Source organism: Oryx dammah, unplaced genomic scaffold, assembly GCF_014754425.2.
Source record: "Oryx dammah isolate SB20612 unplaced genomic scaffold, SCBI_Odam_1.1 HiC_scaffold_12, whole genome shotgun sequence".
NCBI classification, from domain to species: domain Eukaryota; kingdom Metazoa; phylum Chordata; class Mammalia; order Artiodactyla; family Bovidae; genus Oryx; species Oryx dammah.
Window position 1 is genome coordinate 38,802,366 of NW_024070196.1, and position 22,433 is coordinate 38,824,798.

Sequence of the window (22,433 nt, forward strand, 5' to 3'; positions counted from 1 at the left end):
TGAATTGCAGCATGCCAGGCCTCCCTGTCCATCACCAACTCCCGGAGTTCACCCAAACTCATGTCCATCGAGTCGGTGATGCCATCCAGCCATCTCATCCTCTGTTGTCCCCTTCTCCTCCTGCCCTCAATCCCTCCCAGCATCAGAGTCTTTTCCAATGAGTCAACTCTTCACATGAGGTGACCAAAGTACTGGAGTTTCAGCTTTAGCATCAGTCCTTCCAAAGAACACCCAGGACTGATCTCTTTTACAATGGACTGATTGGATCTCCTTGCAGTCCAAGGGACTCTCAAAAATCTTCTCCAACACCACAGTTCAAAAGCATCAGTTCTTTGGTGCTCAGCTTTCTTCAGTTCAACTCTCACATCCATACATGACCACTGGAAAAACCATGGCCTTAGATAGGTTTATATCTGGGTATTTTTTCTTTTTGATACAGTGATAAATAAGATTTTCTCCTTAATTTCTCTTTCTATCCTTCATTGTTAGTGTTTAGGAATGCAAGTGATTTCTGTGTATTAACTTTGTATCCTGTGACTTTACTAAATTCATTCATTAGCTTTAGTAATTTTGTGGTGACATCTTTAGGTTTTTCTATAGTATCATGTCATCTGCAGTGAGTTTTACTTCTTTTCCAATTTGTATTCCTTTTGTTTCTATTCTTTTCTGATGGTTGGGACTTCCAAGACTATGTTGAATAAAAGTGGCAAAAGTGGGCACCATTGTCTTGTTCCTGATCTTAGAGGAAATGCTTTCAGTTTTGGCTGGCAACTGGCCACTTGGGTTTCAAGAGTTTTCCCATATTCTCTAACAGATAAGAGTGGTATGCTGAGCCTAAAGTGTCTGTACAAACACAATAGTTCATGCTGGATAATCGCTTTTCTCCTGGGTGTCTGGCATTTGAGTATGTGCCAGGCAGAGGTGCCTTATGTGACCAGCATCAATAAAAATCATAGGTCCTGAGTCTCTAAGCAGCTTCCCTGGAAGATAACATTTTGCACATGTTGTCACCACTCACTGCTGGAGGAATTCACCTCTTTCTGTGTGAATCCATAGGGAAATAACACTTGGAAGCTTGGGCTTGGTTTCCTCTTGACTTTGACCTTGTAAATACATGTTTCTAAGTGTAGAGAGCTATCTCATCTCAGGCCTGGGATTGACTATTTACTACCTCTAGGGTCCCCTCTTCACAACTGTGTGGGTCATTAATAGTCTGTCCTATTTTAGTAACTCTGAGGCAACAAATAGGGAAAGGTAGGAAAAAATGAATTGATTTGAATTCCTGTGAGGAAGTCTTTTAAAGTTTTAATTGAGAGTGATGTCAGAAATAAATATACATGTATATTTACTGTAGGTTACATGTAATCTTTACGGTCCAGCTCTCACAACCATACATGATCACTGGGAAGACCATAGCCTTGACTATATGGACTTTAGTTGGCAGAGTAATATCTCTGCTTTTTAGCACACTGTCTAAGTTTGTCATTGCTTTCCTGCCAAAAAGCAAATGTCTTCTGATTCATGGCTGCAGTCAACATCTGCAGTGATTTTGGAGCCCAAGGAAATCTGTCACTACTTCCACCTTTTCCCCTTCTATTTGCCATGCATTAATGGGGGCTGGAAGGATTGGGGGCAGGAGGAGAAGGGGACCACCAAGGATGAGAAGGCTGGATGGCATCACGGACTCGATGAACGTGAGTCTGAGTGAACTCCGGGAGATGGTGATGGACAGGGAGGCCTGGCGTGCTGCGATTCATGGGGTCGCAAAGAGTCGGACACGACTGAGCGACTGAACTGAACTGAACTGAACTGAATGGGGGCAGATGCCATGATCTTAGTTTTTTGTCAGTTTTTTTTTTTAATATTTAGTCTTAAGCCAGCTCTTTCACTCTCCTCTTCCACCCTCATCAAGAGGCTTTTTAGTTCCTCTTCCCTTTCTGCCATTAGAATGGTATCATCCACATATCTGAGGCTGTTAATGTTTCTCCTGCCTATTTTGATCCCAGCTTGTAACTCATACAGCCCAGCATTTCTCATGATATGCTCAACATATCAGTTAAACAAACAGGGTGGCAGTAGACAGCCTTGTTGTACTCCTTTCTTGATCTTGAACCAATCAGTTATCAAACAGGGTTCTAACTGTTACTTCTTGACCTGCATACAGGTTTCTCAGGAGACAGATAAGATGTTCTGGTATTCCCATCTCTCTAAGAGTTTTCCACAGGTTGTCATGATCCACATGATAAAAGCTTTTAGCATAGTCAATGAGACAGAGATAGATGTGTTGGTTTTTTTTTTTCTGAAATTCCCTTGCTTTCTCTATAATCCAGTGAATGTTGGCAATTTGATCTCTAGTTCCTCTTCCTTTTCTAAACCCAGCTTGGACAACTGGAAGTTCTTGGTCCACCTAATGCTGAAGCCTAGCATGCAAGATTTTAAGCATGACCTCACTAGCATGGGAGATGAGTGCAATTGTCTGACAGCATGTTCTTTGGTACTGCCTTTCTTGGGAATTTGCTGTAAAAAAAGCAGAACACCAAAGAATTAATGCCTTTGAACTGTGGTGCTGGAGAAGACTCCTGAAAGTCCCTTGGGCAGCAAGGAGATCAAGCCAGTCAATCTTAAGGGAGATCAACCCTGAATACTCACTGGAAAGACTGATGATGAAGCTGAAGCCCAAGTATTTTGGTCATCTGATGCAAACAGATGATTTATTGGAAAAATCCCTGATGCTGGGAAAGAAGGCAGAAGGAGAAGGGGCCATCAGATGGCTAGATAGAATCACAGAAGCAATGAACATGAACTTTGGCAGACTCCAAGAGACAGTGAGGGACAGGGAGGCCTGGCGTTCTGCAGTCCATGGGGTTACAAAGAGTCAGACACAACTGGGTGACTGAACAACAGCAACATCTAATCTTGCTACATTTCTTTCCATTTAACTCTGCACATTTCATAAGAAAACTAAGAGTTTGCTTCAGAACATACAGTGTGTTTCCTGTTTGTTGATTTTGCTTTGTAGCATTTTGTCAAAGTAAATCATACCCAGATTTTATGCTGAGTCCTGAAAGTCCTTCTAGAATCACTGAATGTATGGTGGTGGTGGGTACCTCTGACAATTAGATAATAATAAAAATAAAAGACTAGATAATCTGCATAGTCTTGTTGGACAGCAATGTATATTCTGTTAATAAGCCAGATTTTCTACTGCTTAAAAAGTTTCCGGGTTTTCCTGGTGGCTCAGTGGTAAAGAATTCACTTTCCAATGCAGGAGACACAGATACAATCTCTGGTCCAGGAAGATTCCACGTGGACTAGAGCAACTAACCAGTGCACCATAACTATTGAGCCTATGCTCTGGAGCCCATAAGCCACAACTACTGAGCTCGCATGACCTAGAGCCCCTGCTCCACAGCAAGAGAAGCCACTGTAGTGAGAAGCCCAGATGATATGGGGTGGAAGGGGGGAGGGGGGTTCAGGATTGGGAACTCATGTATACCCGTGGCAGATTCATGTCAATGTATGGCAAAAGCAATACGGTATTGTAAAGCAAAATAAAGTAAAAATAAAAATTTAAAAATAAATAAAGTGTATTTAAAAAAAAAAGAAAGAAAGAAAATAGCCCCCGCACACTGCAATTAGAGAAAAGCCCACACAACAAGGAAGACCCAGCACAGCCATAAATGAATAAATGAAATTATATAAAAAAATCTGGCTGTCGACCATGCTAAATGTGACACATTTAAAAATAAAGAAACAAAAGTTTCCATGTTACAGAATAACCTTTTGGAGAAGATATCAGCATTCATAAGCTTTTTATTTAAAGTGACCAGCACTTTGGGTAGGTTGCTTCTGTGGAACAAACTCTTATAAAGAGAGGAAAACTCTCTCCCCTGTGACCTAGGGTTCTCAAGCCAACAAGGACTCTTCCAGACTCCAATTTACTCATCTAAGATGACATCACTGGGAAGATTCACATTATCCTTAAAAAAGTGTTTGTGTAAATCTTACCAAGGCGGGCTAGGGATTAAATGAAAGCCTCTGTTGAATCTCAAAATAGCTGTGCCAACTTTTAACTTTGCACATCAGGATGCTACTTTATTACTTAAGCACTTGGATAAACACACTCTCTCATCCATATCAAACATGGCTTTCAAGCACTTCTCTTTGACCATCTCTTCTCTTAACTCCAGGTGGCATGAAGTTCAGTCAAAAACAGTTTTGAAGAAGGGAAAGAACAAAAAGCATTTCAAAATACATTTTCAAAATACATTTCAAAAATATAGCACTGCAGAAAATGATTTTTTTTCTTAATAGTTACTACATTAGATATGAGATGTGAGTTGGACTATAAAGAAATCTGAGCTCCAAAGAACTGATGCTTTTGAACTGTGGTGTTGGAGAAGACTCTTAAGAGTCCCTTGGACTGCAAGGAGACTCAACCAGTCCATCCTAAAGGAAATCAGTCCTGAATATTCATTGGGAGGACTTATGTTGAAGCTGAAACTCCAATATTTTGGCCACCTGATGTGAAAAACTGACTCATTTGAAAAGATTGTGATGCTGGGAAAGATTGAAGGTGGGAGGAGAAGGGAACGAGAGAGGATGAAATGGTTGGATGGCATTACCGACTCAATGGGCACGAGTTTGAGTAAGCTCCAGGAGTTGGTGATGGACAGGGAGGCCTGGCATGCTGCAGTCCATGGGGTCACAAAGAGTCAGACACGACTGAGGCACTGAACTGAACTGAACTACATTAGAAGAAATGTGGGATAAACAGGGGGAAAAATACAGAAATCTTGATGATCTGATCTATAGAATACTGTAAAGAAAGACTGACCCATACAGTTACTTCAACCTATCCCAAAATTTCAGGGAAATGACAAACATATTTGAAAACAAGTCTGAAACTGTGCTGGAAAAACAAGGGATAGTTTTATCAGCAGATGACTATAAACAGTGGAGAAACCTACATCCCAACACAGGGAGATTCAGGAGCTTATTGAGATGCTTACTGGTGGCTTTGGAATATAGCTGTGTGAGTGGTGCCCACAACCCATATGCAGAGTTTCCTCTAATCCTGAAAGTTGAAGGCTCCAATCAAGCTTTAGCAGCAATGAAGCAAGCGTATTTAACTTCTTCATAGATTTCTCCATCCCTTCAGAACCTATAGAAAGAATTGATGATTTTAAAATCTGTGACTCTGTTTCTGTCCTGTAAAGAAATTTATTTGTATTATTTTTTTAGATTCACATATATGTGGTATCATGTAGTATTTGATGTTCTCCGTCTGACCTTTCACCTAGTTTGATAATCTCTAGGTCCATCCGTGTTGGTGCAAATGGTATTATTTCCTTCTATGTTATGGCTGAGTAATATTCTACTGGGGCTTCCCATGTGGTGCAGTGGTAAAGAATCCACCTGCCGATGCAGGAGACTCAAGAGATGTGGGTTTGATCCCTGGATAAGGAAGATCACCAGGGGTAGGAAACAGCATCCCACTCTAGTATTCTTGTCTGGATAATTCCATGGACAGAGGAGCCTGGCAGACTACAGTCCACAGGGTTGCAAAGAATCAGACATGACTGGGCACACACATAGAATACATAGAATACATCTAATACATAGAATAGAATATAAAGAAAATACGGTATATATATATTTTCTTTATCCATTCCTCTGTCAATGGACATTTATGTTACTTCCATGTCTTGGCTATTGTAAATAGTGCTGTAATGAACATTAGGGTGGAAAGTGATAAATAAGAAAGATTAGTATTAACATATACACATGACTGTATATGAAATAGCTAATTAATAAGAAGAACCTTACTGTATAGCACAGGAAACTAAATATTCTGTAAAATCCTATATGGGAAAAGAATCTGAAAAATAATGGAGATGACTTTTAGTCATCTGAAAGTATCACAACATTGTAATTCAACTATACTTCAATAAAAATTTTAAAAGGAAAAAGAAAATTGATGAGCTTGGCAATCACACATACTCTCCATGATTACATAGAGTCCAGAACAGTATTACACTTACCAAAGTGTAGTAAATGCTAAATAGTTGACAAAAAGAACTTTAATTCTTCCATCAATACTCCAAAAAATGGTCACAATTTAAATTTTACATGATTGACCTCTCAATATATGTTGATAGGCTATGGCTTATAAACTATTTTTCTAAAATATTTTAAACACATGATTAACTTACACATAAAAGGATCACTCTACAAATAAATTGATGGTCTTAATCACAGACTGTGGTAGGTATTAATGCTATAATTACAATAGCATTTTTCATATAATTCTAATGAAGGTAGTTTTTCATATAATTTCAGAACCGCAAACTCTTACTAAATAAAAAAAATTTTCTTCCTTCCTTTCCCTCTCTTTTTCTTTTCTTCCTTCCTTTCTTTCTTTTTTTCAGTAAGCCATCCAACAAATAGACCAAATATTTTGGCTTCTTCTTTAGAGCACTCCCTATTCTAGGCACTGGAAAACATCATTAGTTCAGTTCAGTTCAGTCACTCAGTCATGTCCAACTCTTTGCGACCTTATGAACCACAGCACGCCAGGCCTCCCTGTCCATCACCTACTCCCAGAGTTTACACAAACTCATGTCCATTGAGTCGGTGATGCCATCTAACCATCTCATCCTCTGTCGTCCCCTTCTCCTCCTGCCTTCAATCTTTCCCAACATCAGGGTCTTTTCAAATGAGTCAGCTCTTCACATCAGGTGGCCAAAATATTGGAGTTTCAGCTTCAACATCAGTCCTTCCAATGAACACCCAGGACTGATTTCCTTTAGGATGGACTGGTTGGATCACCTTGCAGTCCAAGGGACTCTCAAGAGTCTTCTCCAACACTGCAGTTGAAAAGGATCAATTCTTCGGTGCTCAGCTTTCTTTATAGTTCAACTCTCACATCCATACATGACCACTGGAAAAACCATAGCCTTGACTAGATGGACCTTTGTTGGCAAAGTAATGTCTGTTTTTTAATATGCTATCTAGGTTGGTCATAACTTTTTTTCCAAGGAGTAAGCTTCTTTTAATTTCATGGCTGCATTCACCATCTGCAGTGATTTTGGAGCCCAAAAAAATAAAGTCTGACACTGTTTCCACTGTTTCCCCATCTATTTCCCATGAAGTGATGGAACCGGATGCCATCATCTTCGTTTTATGAATGTTGAGCTTTAAGCCAACTTTTCACTCTTCTCTTTCACTTTCATCAAGAGGCTCTTTAGTTCTTCTTCACTTTCTTCCATAAGGGTGGTGTCATCTGCATATCTGAGGAAAACATCGTAGGAAAAGTAGATAGTTCTCTTACTACAAGAGAGCTTACACTTTTGAGAAAGACATTTTAACTAAGATTAGGTCTGGCCTTAAGTGACCAAAAACACTAAACAATGATGGAAAACAAACTTGTAAAATGTGCTTGCAGTCCACTATCAGTTACAGTGTGGTGATTATCAAGCAGGTCTATCAAGTATGGTTGTATAGGTTCTGCACTGCACAATTCTAGAAAGTGTCATTCAAACCATAGACATGGTAGATTTTTATCAACATTTTGACACAAATGAAAGCTGACTTCCTCAGTGAGAAATGCCTGACTTCTATTTTACACAAAGGCACCATCCATGTTAATGAAGGAACCTCAACACCCTCATCTTACAGCTTCTGCTTTGTGATACTCAGGTCAGCCCTACAATTCAGCTCACAGGAGACAACAAAACTTAACTCTTTCCTTTAACTGTGCTTTCTACAAGTTATGCATTTCCCTTGAGCTCATGCATCCTTATCGGAACTTACAGACATAACCTCATCAAGCTGCAGAAGAGACTGAAATGCCCTTTGTTCTGCTCTGCCATATGTCTAAACAAAGATCAGAAGTCTTTCTGGTTCCTATCAAATGTGAATTAAAGTAGCTGATACTCTCTCCCAAAAAATAAACCATGGAGACACCATACAGATTCATAAACTTATATACATGGCAGATGATCAAGCTTTTAAAATAGCCTTTGATAGTGCACACTTGAAGAGATCTTTATTTCTCTGTGTTGTCCATAGGATTCTGCATAGTACTGTGCAAAAAAATAAGCACTCAGTAAATATTTGATGAAAGATTGACCATTTCTACCTCCTGCTCTATTATTCTAGAAAAAGAAAAATTACCCTGCCTGATGATTCACCATATGCCTGAAGACTGACGTCATCACCTCTCAGACTTATCTTCTGAACCCAACTAATCTGCTTTCCTTTATGTCTCCTATTGATTCAGTTGAAGACACCTTAATTACCTTCTAGTATTACTACAAACTCTTTCCACCTGGACCACATGAACAAATCTGATAAACCCAAAAGGCAATTAGTCCATAACACAGATTATCAGATTGCATCAAGTCTCTCCAACAGACTAAATATTCTGTATGCATTTGTCAGCAAGGACCTGTGGATGAAGATTGTTTTATCATCATTTTAGAGAGAATATGGGTTGGTGGGGATAGTCACTATGGAGAACAGTATTGACATACACTAAAACACTGAAGACCCTGCAATCCCACTCCTGGGCATATGTCTGGACAAAACTGTACTTTGAAAAGATACATGCACTTCTATGCTCATATCAGCACTATTCACAATAGCCAGGACTTAGAAGCAACCTAAATGTTCATTAAGAGATCAATGGATAAAGAAGATGGTGTATATATACCTAATGGAAATTACTAAGCCATAAAAAGAATGAAATAATGCCATTCACAGTAACATGGATGAATCTAGAGGTTATCATATTAAATGAAGTAAAGAGATTATCATATTAAGTGAAAGACGAACATCGTATGATATCACATACATGTGGAATTGAAAAAAAATACAAATAAATCTATACAAAAGACAGATAGACCCAGAGGCATAAAAAACAAACATGATTACCAAAGGAGAGGAATAGGATAAATTAGTCTTGGATTATTAACTTTAAATTCCATCCTTCTGATAAATTTTCTCTTTGTATTTGACCAAAATAACTAATTTAGAAAAATTAACTCTCTGAAGGGAATTGAGGTTGGAAAATCTACTTAGCCCCTAAGGTTTGCTGCAGTCTTCAATAAGAAGAGATATATTTCCTTGAGAAAAATAAAGAAAGAAAAACTACTCTTCAGGGTGACACGATAAAGCCCAGGAATCCTTAACATCTTCTTGTTTACAATAAACAATCTTTACAGACAGTTTCAGCAATGATAAAAGACATCTTTTAATTTGCAAGGCCCTTTTAGCCTGTTTCCTGGCAGTCATCGTTCATTTATTCATTCACTTTTGGAACCTGTACTGTATGCCAGGCATTCTTCTAGCTTTGGGGACATGGCAATGAAGAAGATTCACTTGCCATCATGGAAGTGAAACAAAATTTCCAGTCACTGTTAGCCTCTTTATTATTTTATGAAATACTACTTCAGTTTAAGATAGACCATATATTTTCATGTGTAAGCTTTGTTGACTGAGTTGGGACTCCTGATCTAAAATACAAATGGGTACATTATCCAAGATGCTTCTTTCTTTCCTCTTGGTTTTAACTAAAGTAATGTATTTTGTTGTTCAGTCACTCATGCATGTCTGACTCTGCAACCTCATGGACTGCAGCACACCAGCCTTCCTTGGCCTTCATAGTCTCCCAGTGCTTGCAAAACTCATGTTAATTGAGTCAATAATGCCATCCAGCCATCTCATCTTCTGTCATCACCTTCTCCTACCTTCAATCTTTCCCAGCATTGGGGGCTTTTCTAATGAGTTGGCATTTCACATTAGGTAGCCAAAGCACTGGAGCTTCAGCTTCACAATCAGTCCTTCCAATGAATATTCAGGATTGATTTCCTATAGGATTGACTGATGTGACCTCCTTGCAGTTCAAGGGACTCTCAAGAGTCTCCTCCACTACCACAGCTCATAAGCATCAATTATTTAGCATTCAGCCTTCTTTATGGTTCAACTCTCACATCAATACACGACTACCGGGAAAACCATAGCTTTGACTAGATAGACGTTTGCCAGCAAAGTATTGTCTCTGCATTTTAATAAGTTGTCTAGGTTTGTCATAGATTTTCTTCCAAGGAGCAAGCATCTTTTAGTTTTGTGGCTGCGGTCACCATCTGCAGTGATTTGGGAGCCCAAGAAAATAAAGTCTGTTACTGTTTCCATTGTTTCCCCATTTATTTGCCATGAAGTGATGGGATCAGATGCCATGATCTTAGTTCTTTGAATATTGAGTTTTAAACCAATTTTTTCATTCTCCTCTTTCACGTTTATCAAGAGGCTCTTTAGTTCCTCTTCACTTTCTACCATAAGGGTCATGTCATCTGCATATCTGAGGTTGCTGATATTTCTCCCAGCAATCTTGATTCCATATTGTGCTTCATACAGCCCAGTGTTTCTCATGATATACTCTGCATATAAGTTAAATAAGCAGGGTGACAGCCTTGATATACTCCTTTCCCATTTTGGAACCAATCTGTTGTTCCATGTATGGTTCTAACTGTTGCTTCTTGTACTGCGTACAGTTTCTCAGGAGGCAGGTAGTGGTCTGGTATTCCCATCTCTTTAAGAATCTTCTGCAGTTTGTTGTGATTCACACAGTCAAATGTTTTAGGATAGCCAATGAAGTAGATGTTTTCTTTTTTTTAATTCTCTTGCTTTTTCTATGATCCAACAGATGTTGGCAATTTGATCTCTAGTTCATCTTCCTTTTGTAAATCCAACTTGTACATCTAGAAATTCTTGGTTCACTCATTGTTAAAGCATAGATTGGAGGATTTTCAACATGACCTTGATAGTGTGTGAAATGAGTGCAATTGTGAGGCAGTTTGAACATTCTTTGGCATTGCCCTTCTTTGGGAATGAAAACTGACCTTTTCCAGTCCTCTGGCCACTGCTGAATTTTTCATATTTGCTGGCATATTGAGTATAGCACTTTCACAGCATCATCTTGTAAGATTTGAGATAGCTCCGCTGGAATTCCATCACCTCCACTAGCTTTGTTCATAGTGATGCTTCTTAAAGCCCACTTGACTTTGCACTCCAGAGTGTCTGGCTCTAGGTGAGTGATCACACCATCATGGTTATTTGGGTCTAAGATCTTTTCATATAGTTCTTCTGTATATTCTTGCCAAATTTTCTTAAAATATTCTGCTTCTGTTAGGTCCATACCATTTCTGTTCTTTATTTTACCCATCTTTGCATGCAATGTTCCCTTAGTATCTCTAGTTTTCTTGAATAAATCTCTAGTTTTTTTGTATTCTATTGTTTTCCTCTATTTCTTTGCATTGTTCACTTAGGAAGGCTTTCTTATCTCTCTTGCTGTTCTTTGGAACTCTGCATTCAGATGGGTATATATTTCCTTTTCTCCTTTGCCTTTTGCTTCTCTTCTTTTTTCAACTATGGTAGGGTTAATGGCAGTTATGGTGATCTCCTTCAAAAGGACTTATGCCAGCATGCCACAGCTCCCAGGACTTATGTAGTCAGTGTCCCAGATCTGACAGCAAGCTTCTGTCAACTCACACCTCTGCTAAAGACTTCCAGACACTCACAGGAGAAGATGAGTGAATGTCCTTCCACTCTACCACCTTGACAGAGCACCTTGTCTAATTCAATGAAACTATGAGCCATGCCATGTAAGTCCACCCAAGATGGATGGGTCATAGTGGAGAGTTCTGAGAAAACGTGGTACACTGAGGAAGGGAATGGCAAACACCTTCAGCATTCTTACCTTGAGAACCCATTGAATAGTATGAAAAGGCAAAAAGATATGACATTGAAAGATGAACTCCCCAGGTCAGTAGGGCCCAATATGTTACTGTAGAAGAGAGGAAAAGTAGCTCCAGAAGAAATGATGATGCTGAGCCAAAGCAAAAACAATGCCCATGTGTGGATGTGTCTGGTGGTGAAAATAAAGTCTGATGCTGTAAGGAACAATATTGCATAGGAACCTGGAATGTTAGGTCCATGAATCAAGGCAAATTGGAAGTGGTCAAACAGGAGATGGCAAGAGTGAACATTGACATTTTAGGAATCAGTGAACTAAAAGAGACTAGAATGGGCAAATTTAATTCAGATGACCATTACATCTACTACTGTGGGCAAGAATCCCTTAGAAGAAATGGAGTGGAGTAGCCCTCATAGACAACAAAAGAATCATAAATGCAGTACTTGGATGCAATCTCAAAAATGACAGAATGATCACTGTTGGCTTCCAAGGCAAGCCATTCAATATCATGGTAATCCAAGTCTATGCTCCAACCACTAATACCAAAGAAGCTGAAGTTAGAGGGTTCTATGAAGACCTACAAGACCTTCTAGAACTAACACCAAAAAAGAAAAAAGATGTCCTTTTCATCATAGGGGACTGGAATGCAAAAGTAGAAAGTCAAGAGATACCTGAAGTAACAGACTAGTTTGGTTTTGGGGTACAAATACAAGCAGGGCAAAGGCTAACAGAGTTTTGGCAAGAGAACGCATTAGTCATAGCAAACACCCTCTTCCAACAACACAAGAGATGACTCTACACATGGATATCACTGGATAGTCAATACTGAAATCAGATTGATTATATTCTTTTCAGTCAAAGATGAAGAAGCTCTATACAGTCAGCAAAAACAAGACCAGGAGCTGACTGTGGCTCAGATCATGAACTCGTTATTGCAAAACTCAGACTTAAATTGAAGAAAGTAGGGGAAACCACTAGGCCATTCAGATATGACCTAAATCAAATCCCTTATGATTATACAATGGAAGTGACAAATAGATTCAAGGGACTAGATCTGATAGACAGTGCCTCAAGAACTGTGGACAGAGGTTTGTGACATTGTACAGGAGGCGTGATCAAAATAATGTAAACAAAGCCAAAAATATAGAACTTCCAATAGAAGGGTAAACAGGATCTGAATTTTTACTTACTTTCCTACACTTGTAGGAAATTATACTGCAACAGTGAGAATGAGTTCATAAATCATCACACACACACACAAACACACACAACATTTTCTCATATCTTTAGATTTTCCCATATTTTTAAGTGCTTAACTATGTAAGTTAAATGCATAGATGAACAATATATGAAGTATAAATACACATTTTAAACTAATTACTTATGTCCATTTGAAACATTATAACATGTTATGATAGATGATAGCTAGCAGGCAACTTAAGGGGATCCTGTCAGATCTCATTAGTGTTTGTGTTGAAACATACATAAGAAAGGTAACATTGAATAAGGAGAACTAAGACTTAGTTCCTTAAGTGAAGTTATCTGAAAGCAAATAAAAATATAGAGCTACAGATACATATTAAAACTATAAATACTTAAAGGGTCACTTCATGTGTCCTCTGCATTTAAAAATATATATCTGCTGTTATAAACTCTAAGTCTTTTGAACCATGGTTACCTACTTTCCTTTTAATTATGAAAAACATGTATTCATGTATTTAACTTTTTCTTAACATTTCACGACTAACAAGTTTAAACAGACACTTGACTTCACCAAAGAATATCTTATTCCATTTTCCAAATTGTTTTGTCACAGTATTCAACTCCAGAGCAGTCAAATAATATCAATTTAGACTTATTGTTTTCCAATCTACTGTCACTGCTTTCTGCTCACCTACTGCATCAGCAACTCATTCTACTTGGTTGCTTTTAATTTTTCTTCTTATCTTGTGTTCACGAGAACAATTCAGTGTATCAAGACACTGGAAATTGAAAGACTTAGAAAACAATGCTGTTGTAACAAAGAAATCTGTTTATGTAGATGATCTGAAGCCAGACTGCCTGGATTGGATCCCAGCTCCTCTGTGTAAAAGCACTTTGGGGGAACTGTCCATGGTTCTATTTCCTCACCAACAAAAACAGGAATAATACAAGTATAAACTTCATTGCATTCAGTCCCATCACTTCATGCAAATAGATGGGGAAACAGTGACAGATTTTATTTTGGGGGGCTCCAAATCACTGCCAATGGTGACTGCAGCCATGAAATTAAAAGATGCTTGCTCCTTGGAAAAAAAGTTATGACTAACCCAGACAACATATTAAAAAGCAGAAATATTACTTTGCCAACAAAGATCCATCTAGTCAAAGCTATGGTTTTTCCAGTAGTCATGGATGGATGTAAGAGTTGGGCTACAAAGAAAGCTGAGCACCAAAGAATTGATGCTCCAACACTGTGGTGTTGGAGAAGACTCTTGGGAGTCCCTTGGACTGCAAGGAAATCCAACCAGTTCATTCTAAAGGAAATCAGTCCTGAATATTCATTGGAAGGACTGATGCTGAAGCTGAAACTCCAATACTTTAGCCACCTGATGCAAAGAACTGACTCATTTGAAAAGACTCTGATGCTGGAAAGATTGAAGGCAGGAGGAGAAGGGGATGACAGAGGATGAAATGGTTGTATGACATCACCAACCCAATGGACATAAATTTGAGTAAACTCTGGGAGTAGTGATGGACTGGGAAGCCTGGCATGCTGCAGTCCATGGGTCACAAAGGGTCAGACGCGACTGAGTAACTGAACTGAACTGAAACTTCAACATGGTATTATGAGGATTAAATGAATTAATGTTTCTAAAACACTTAGAATACTGCTGACATTTTTAAAGTGCTATATGCAGACACAGATTTAGAGAACAAACTAGTGGTTACCAATGGAGAGAGGCAAAGGAGAGGGGCAATAGAGGAGGAGGGGGAAAAGGGTGGGGCTATTATGGAGTTCCATGAAATCACATATGTGATATTTTTGAGAATTGTAAAGCATTTAACAGAATTGTTAATCTAAATTTTTAAAGTTCAGATAAATAAATAAAAATAAAAAGTGCTGTTGTTTAGGTTAATCATTTGAATGGAGTTAAATTAATAGCTAAACTAAAACTACTTAGCATCATCTTCATTTGCCTTCCTTCCACCTTAACTGTACACACATGCACACACAGTTAGTGAAGTGTTTTACTAAGAAAAACTCCTAATACTTCACTAACAATCCCTATTAGTGAAATATCATCGAGTTATTAGTAAAATTCCTTCCTGGAATGAGAATATTGAATGCCAAGGGGTGACAAGAGAATGCAATTTGAAAAACCAAGTACTATTTCTTCTGCATGTCAAAGAGATTCCACTTTAGAACTGGAAAAAGCCACAGATGGGCAGAGCTTCAACCATCACTTCACATACACATTAGGAATTTATGAGAAAAGTTCCTGGCTTTTTTCTTCTGTTGCTGAAAACTCATGATTCAGTAAAAGATATTTTTTTTTTTACTTTAGTTAACAATTTCTTTGTGTGCGAAAATACAGAACAAAAAAAAAAATGTTGTGAACAGTACTAATAGAATAGCAGCTACAAATGCAGTCATAAAGTATGTAGCTACTCAAATTAAAAAGTCTGTTCCTTAATGCCAATTACCATACTCCATTAATCATAGGAAACAGTTGGCACTGCCTCCTAATCTTGATTCAACATTGAAGGAAATTGTGAAAAATGTGAATGTAATTAGATTGTGCCCCTGAGCATAAGTATTTTCAGGCTGCCCAATAAAAAATAAAAAATAACCAATGATATGAGGTCCTGCTTTATTCTACTAGAGTATGCTGGCTATTTAGAGAGAAGGTGTGCATACAGTATGCTGGGGAATGAGGGAATAAAACAAAAAATCTCACCACCTTGCTAATGTATGTATGTGTGTATATATGTATGTATATTTCTAATGAAGTCCCTTGAATAACCTAAAAGTTGTCACTTCAGAATAGAAAGTATTAATAATGTTGAAGCTAGAGTATACTAAGCAGATTGGACTATGAAGAAAATAATTGCTCATTAGAGAAAGTAACCAATGGCTAGTTCCTAGGCTTGTTTTTCAGTAACTTCAAAATACATCAAAGCACATAAAGAAATGCTTTCTAGAACTCAATACACTATTTTGGGTTGCTAAGCACCTTATTATTACCTCCTAGATAAAGAGATGGGAATACCACATCACTTGACCTGCCTCTTGAGAAATCTGTATGCAGGCCAGGAAGCAACAGTTAGAATTGGACATGAAACAACAGACTGACTCCAAATTGGGAAAGAAATACATCAAGGCTGTATATTGTCACTCTGCTTATTTAACTTATATGCAGAGTATGTCATGAGAAACACTGGGCTGGATGAAGCACAAGCTGGAATCAAGATTTCGAGAAGAAATATCAATAGCCTCAGATATGCAGATGAAACCGTATGGCAGAAAGTGAAGAGGAACTAAAGAGCCTCGTGATGAAAGTGAAAGAAGAGAGTAAAAAAGCTGGCTTAAAACTCAAGATTCAAAAAACTAAGATCATGGCATCTGTTCTCATCACGTCATGGCAAACTGATGGGGAAACTGTGGAAACAGTGACAGACTTTATTTTGAGGGGTTCCAAATCACTGCCAATGGTGACTACAGCCATGAAATTAAAAGATGCTTGCTCCTTGGGAAAAAATTATGACCAACCTAGACAGCATATTAAAAAGCAGAGACATTAGTTTGCCAACAAAGGTCTATCTAGTCAAAGCTATGATTTTTCCAGTAGTCATGTATGGATGTGAAAGTTGGGCTATAAAGAAAGCTGAGCGCTGAAGAATTGCTTTGGAACTGTGGTGTTGGAGAAGACTCTTGAGACTATCTTGGACTGCAAGGAAATCCAACCAGTCCATCCTAAAGGAAATCAGTCCTGGGTGTTCATTGGAAGGACTGATGCTGAAGCTGAAACTCCAATACTTTGGCCACCTGACGCAAAGAACTGTATCATTTGAAAAGATGCTGATGCTGGGAAAGGTGGAAGGCAGGAGGAGAAGGGGACGACAGAGGATGAAATGGTTGGATGGCATCACCAACTCAATGGACATGAGTTTGAGTAAACTCTGGGAGTTGATGATGGACAGGGAGGCCTGGTGTGCTGCACTCCATGGGGTTGCAAAGAGTCAGACACAACTGAGCAACTGAACTGAGGTTGAAAACCATTCAGGGTTCCAGGTGTGATGTGATACAGTCATTTTCTGTCATTTACCCTAGAACTGGAAGTATCCATCAAGGGTATTCAAAATTTAGCCCATTGATTTCCTCTATAAATGATGTCCTTCTAAGTTAGCTTTTCTAATTTTGTAGTAATAAATACATGCAGGAGATTGATTTATTGGCTACAAGACTTCACCCCTTCTATGTCCAATCTCCTGTGATGGATACTTTGTTAGAGGAGGGTAAATGGTGTATTCTCAGTCTTTGACAGTGATCTTGACCCTGGGACTTCTCCAGGGAAGCAGCCCTTTTTGCATCTCTGCCATCTTCACAAGGAGATCACAGAACATCCACCTGGTGGCCCAATGAGAACGAAGAACTCATGCAGCAGAGTGACCTCCACTGACCCAATGAGCAAAACACCTATAGCAGAATCCAGGTGCACAAGCTGGTGAGTGAATGACTTATTCAGTAGACCACTGAGGTTTTCTGATTGCACGTGCTAATTTTGCAGAGTTCACTACTGAAAACACGCCAGTAGAATATCTTTTGACTCTGATTTCAACTCTTCAAGCAGAAGTGGGTATTTTGGTTGAAAGATTAAAAACAGTATGATCTCTCTGAGTTTCAGATTATTTTCCATTATATGTCTTTACAAGATATTGAATATACCCCTGTACTATACAGTAGGCCCTTGTTCTTTATTTTATATGTAGTAGTGTGTTCTATTATTCCTAAACTCATGTATTGCTACCCTCCTTCCTTTTTGGTAACCATATGGCTATTTTCTATGACTATAAATTGGTTTCTTTTTTATAAGTTAGTTCATTTGTATCATTTTTTTAGATTCCACATGTAAGTGATATCATAATAATAATTGTCTTTCTCTATATGACTTACTTCACTTTGTATGATAATCTTTAGGTCCATCCTTGTTACTACAAATGACAATATTTCATTCTTTTTTTTTTAAAAAGGCAGGTACCTTGAGTTGCTAAATAGCAATTATTTTCATACACATACACAGAATATTACTTTAAATTGTTAGGAGGAGACAATTATCCCTAGACTTTTCCTATGCATTTATCACCCTTATTTAATGTTGTACCTTAATCATGTGTAGATAACCTGTTTTTACATGAAAACTGTCCTAAATAATTCAGAATTACTCCTCAGAAATCATATAAGCAATCCAGTTCCATTCCTGTAATTGCAGCTAGGGTAATGCTTTTCTTCTCATTTCCAGTATCTCTACAGCTAAGTATATAATTGACTTTATTCTCTCTACCACATGAGCCAAATTGGCTTTGATGGTTCAGATACTTTATTGAAGACACTTGATGTGACCATATGGGATGTCAAAAATAACTAGAGTAACAGTAGACATTTCAGACACTTCAGATTTGCTCTATTTTCACATTATTCCTAATGTATTTGGAACCATGCCTCATTTTCAGGAAGCTTAATTGTTTTATAAAGATTTATGTACAATCCAGCAACCATAAAATTACTCTTCATGTTTTGTTGTTGTTCTCTACTAATTTTGAGTTATTCTTAGTGAGCAAAGGGGATGAGAGCAAAAGTAATATTTAAAACCTTCAAAATCTCTACTATATGACAATTCTAAAATATATTTTATAGTTAAAAGTTAACATTTTCAATGGTATAATATCCAGTAGTTGTTCTGGAAAAAGTATCACTCAAAGTCTAACTTCTCTCAATTAGACATGTGTGTATGTGTGCTAAGACACTTCAGTCATGTCAGACTCTTTGCAATGCTATGGACTGTAGCCCAACAGGCTCCTCTGTCCAGTGGGATTCTCCAGGCGAGAATACTGGAGTGTGTTGCCATGTCTTCCTCCCGGGAATCTTCCAGACCCAGAAATCAAACCAGCTCTCTCTTAAGACTCCTGCATTGGCAGGCAGGTTCTTTACCGCTAGCACCATCCAGGAAGCCCCACACATCCTTCATTAAAACTTAAAATTCTTCCCTGAAATTCATTCAATTACATCCTCAACTCTGACCCACCTAGTCCTTACATTTATCACAGTTGTTGGTGGTGGCGATGGTGTTTTTAAGCAATACTTATATTGGTCTCTTAAGACCAAAAGCTCAGGACAATTCAAAAAAAACTTTTTTTTTTAATTTTTGCTATTGTAACTCAATTTCTCAAGTTCAGAAGACATTTAAAACAAATAGATGCATTTTACTAAGATTATATTATTCCCACTGGATTGTGATATTTGATCTATGATTGGCATGCCAGCAGGTACAGTCATCAAAAGTTTTTTTGAATTCTTTGCATAAGGCATTTCCCAAGCACACTCCCCCTGCTCCCTGCCCCAGTCTATGAGCTGTCTTATTTATTATCCCCATCATTTCACAAAGAAACTGACACTCTGACAGGTAGATTTGCCCAAATTCAGATGGTTCATGGGAATAAACTCAGCCAGTCTGACTTAAGAGACGATGCTTTCCTGCACTCTGCTATACTGTCTCAAAAATAAGAACAAGAATATTAATGATAACTATGTGACATGTTGGGCTTCCCAAGTGGCACTAGTGGTAAAAAACCCACCTACCAATGCAGGAACCCTAAGAGATGCGGGTTTGATCCCTAGGTTGGGAAGATCCCCGGAGGAGGGCATGGCAATCCACTCAAATATTCTTGCCTAGAGAGTCCCATGAACAGAGGATCCTGGTTGATTATGATCTATACAGTTGCAGAGTCTGACATGACTAAAATGACTTAACATGCACATATGCACATGTGACATGTTAGGTATGATTCTGTGTGTAGTACAGACATTAATCTTCATTGTAGGTATAATTATTATTCCATTTTATAGATGGGAATACTTATGTACACAGAATTTAAATAACTTGTCCAAACAAGTACAGAGAGTTTTAAAAACATCATTAGAAAGATAATTCTATGATTACGAATTTCTGCTTTTTCTTGTGTTTACCCCCTTCCATTTTTCCTGGAAAAGCAGTCTCTCATTAATCTGCCCTTACCTATTTGGCTTATGTTACACTTGAAAAGCAGAATAACGCTGATGAGGACAGGGGGATTCCTTAGTTTTGTTTGTTTGCTTTTGTTTTCAAAAGGTAACCCCAATGAGGGGATGCAACTCAGTAGTTCTGAGGTAGTAAGGAGAAGACATAAGATGAGAGCAAGCGCATTTTCCACAACCAAGAAAATGAAAGATGGTGGATTCCCCAGAAGAGAAAAACTCATTGTCCCACTCATTGTCCTCGGGTACACAAGAATTCATAGAGAAAGGAAATAACGTGATCACTGAGGGACCCAGTGAAGGCTGGGCTGAGGATGCAGAATATGCAGCCCTGATTGGTGGCCCATGCATCCCTCCACATGGCAGGTCTCTCACTATCAACAAATTGTGGGAGCGTGGACGTCAGTAGTGACATCTAAAGCTCAGGAGGACCTTCTTCTTCTTTTTTGTAGGACTCTAAGTAAAACCTCTAGTAATAATTGCATGTTTAGGGTATGGAGAAAGAAAGAAAGAACTGAGTTTGCATCTCCTATCATTTGAAATTAGGTTTACAATCGCAACCCACTCTGGTACTCTTGCCTGGCAAATCCCATGGACGGGATTTGCCCGTCCCAGCCTGGTAGGCTGCAGTCCATGAGGTCGCTAGGAGTCGGACACGACTGAGTGACTTCACATTCACTTTTCACTTTCATGCATTGAAGAAGGAAATGGCAACCCACTCCAGTATTCTTACCTGGAGAATCCCAAGGATGGAGGAGCCTGGTGGGCTGCCGTCTCTGGGATCGCACAGAGACGGACACGACTGAAGCGACTTAGCAGCAGCAGCAGTTTTAGAAAAAGAACAAGATGTACTAAGACTAGCACAGCTGAGTGCCTCAAGAGGAGACTGTCTAGGCTGCACTTAAGCTGCGTCCACTTGAGGAACTGCTGTAGGTGTTCCAGCAGATGGGTCCAAAGAGAGTTATTGCCAGGAATTGTTAACATACATTCTAATTTCTGAACACATTTTCAAAAATCTGTGTAAATCAACTTTTAACTTCACAAGTCCACCGATTTCTAATTTTCCAAAATGTTCACATTTATTCTAACAGTATAGTGACAAAGAGAGTTTGAGTTGTGGTCATTCTGTTCAGGAAACCATTTTAAAATATAAATTCCTGCTTTTGAAGCAGAGTCATGAGCAACTGTACAAATAATTCTGAACTTTGGTCTGAAGGTATAATAGCATAACAGTAGAGTTTTTATTTTAACAGACTATAGAAATGATAAAAATGCCTAAATTTTATATGTCAGCTATAGGAATGAATTATTATGAAGACTGAAAAACTACTCTTTTTGTAACTTTGCCCCCTGATAAACTAGGAAATAATCTATTTATAATTATCTTTTTTTTTCCACCAAGCAAAACATTTTCATGATTTTTTTAAAAACCAAATAAAAAGAAAAAAAAAGCTTTAATGTTGTTGCTTCTTATAGAGTTACTTAAAATTATGTACACAGTTTTCAAAATGATGGATAGATTATGCACACTGCTAGAATGGAATATATGATAGGAATAAATGCTTCTTTGTTTTCCTGTTGAAGATTTTTCTCCATGACAAGGCACAGCTGTCAAGGCTTCAACAGAACTCTGTATTTTTGGCAGGGAAAACAATTACAATCCAAGGTTTGCTGACTCCTTTCCAAATATAGCTCCCTTCTCTATAAAGGTAACTGACAGACTGCAGAAACTCTAACCAAACAGAAAACCAAGAAGGCACCTCTTGTTTCTGGAAAAGGCATGTCAAGCCATCAACTTCTCCAGTTAGAAGCCCTCAAAGACAGTTATTTAAAGAAACACTTTGAAACTCATATGTTTTTTTAAAGGCCTAAGAGACACAATGGTTTCTATTATAGATCTATGAACAAATATTATTTTATTATTTGTTCCAAGTAAAGATACACAATTCTAAGCCAAAATGACACATCTGAATTGAGGGATGAATTATAGAATAGCTGTGATACATTTGTTGTTGCAAATCAATCAAAAGTTATTATGCCTATGTGTGTCAAATATCTCCAAATATATTTATATCAATAATTTCCTTTATGTGCTGAATATATTTTCAAGATAAAGGGTTTTTTTGGGTATTTTTAGTCAATATAGAATTTTTTAAATTAACTTTACAATGTTGGGTTAGTTTCTGCTGTACAGCAAAGTGAATCAGCTGTAAGTTTACATATATCCCCCTTTTTTTTTTAGATTACCTTCCCATCTAGGTCACTACAGAGCACTGACTAGGGTTCCTTGAGCTACACACTATCAAGATAAGGTTTTAATTATCATTTTAGGTTATGGCACCCTGTGTTCTAGGTCAGGATCATGAGTGACTGGTGGGAGAGTAGCTTAATAGTGTTAAT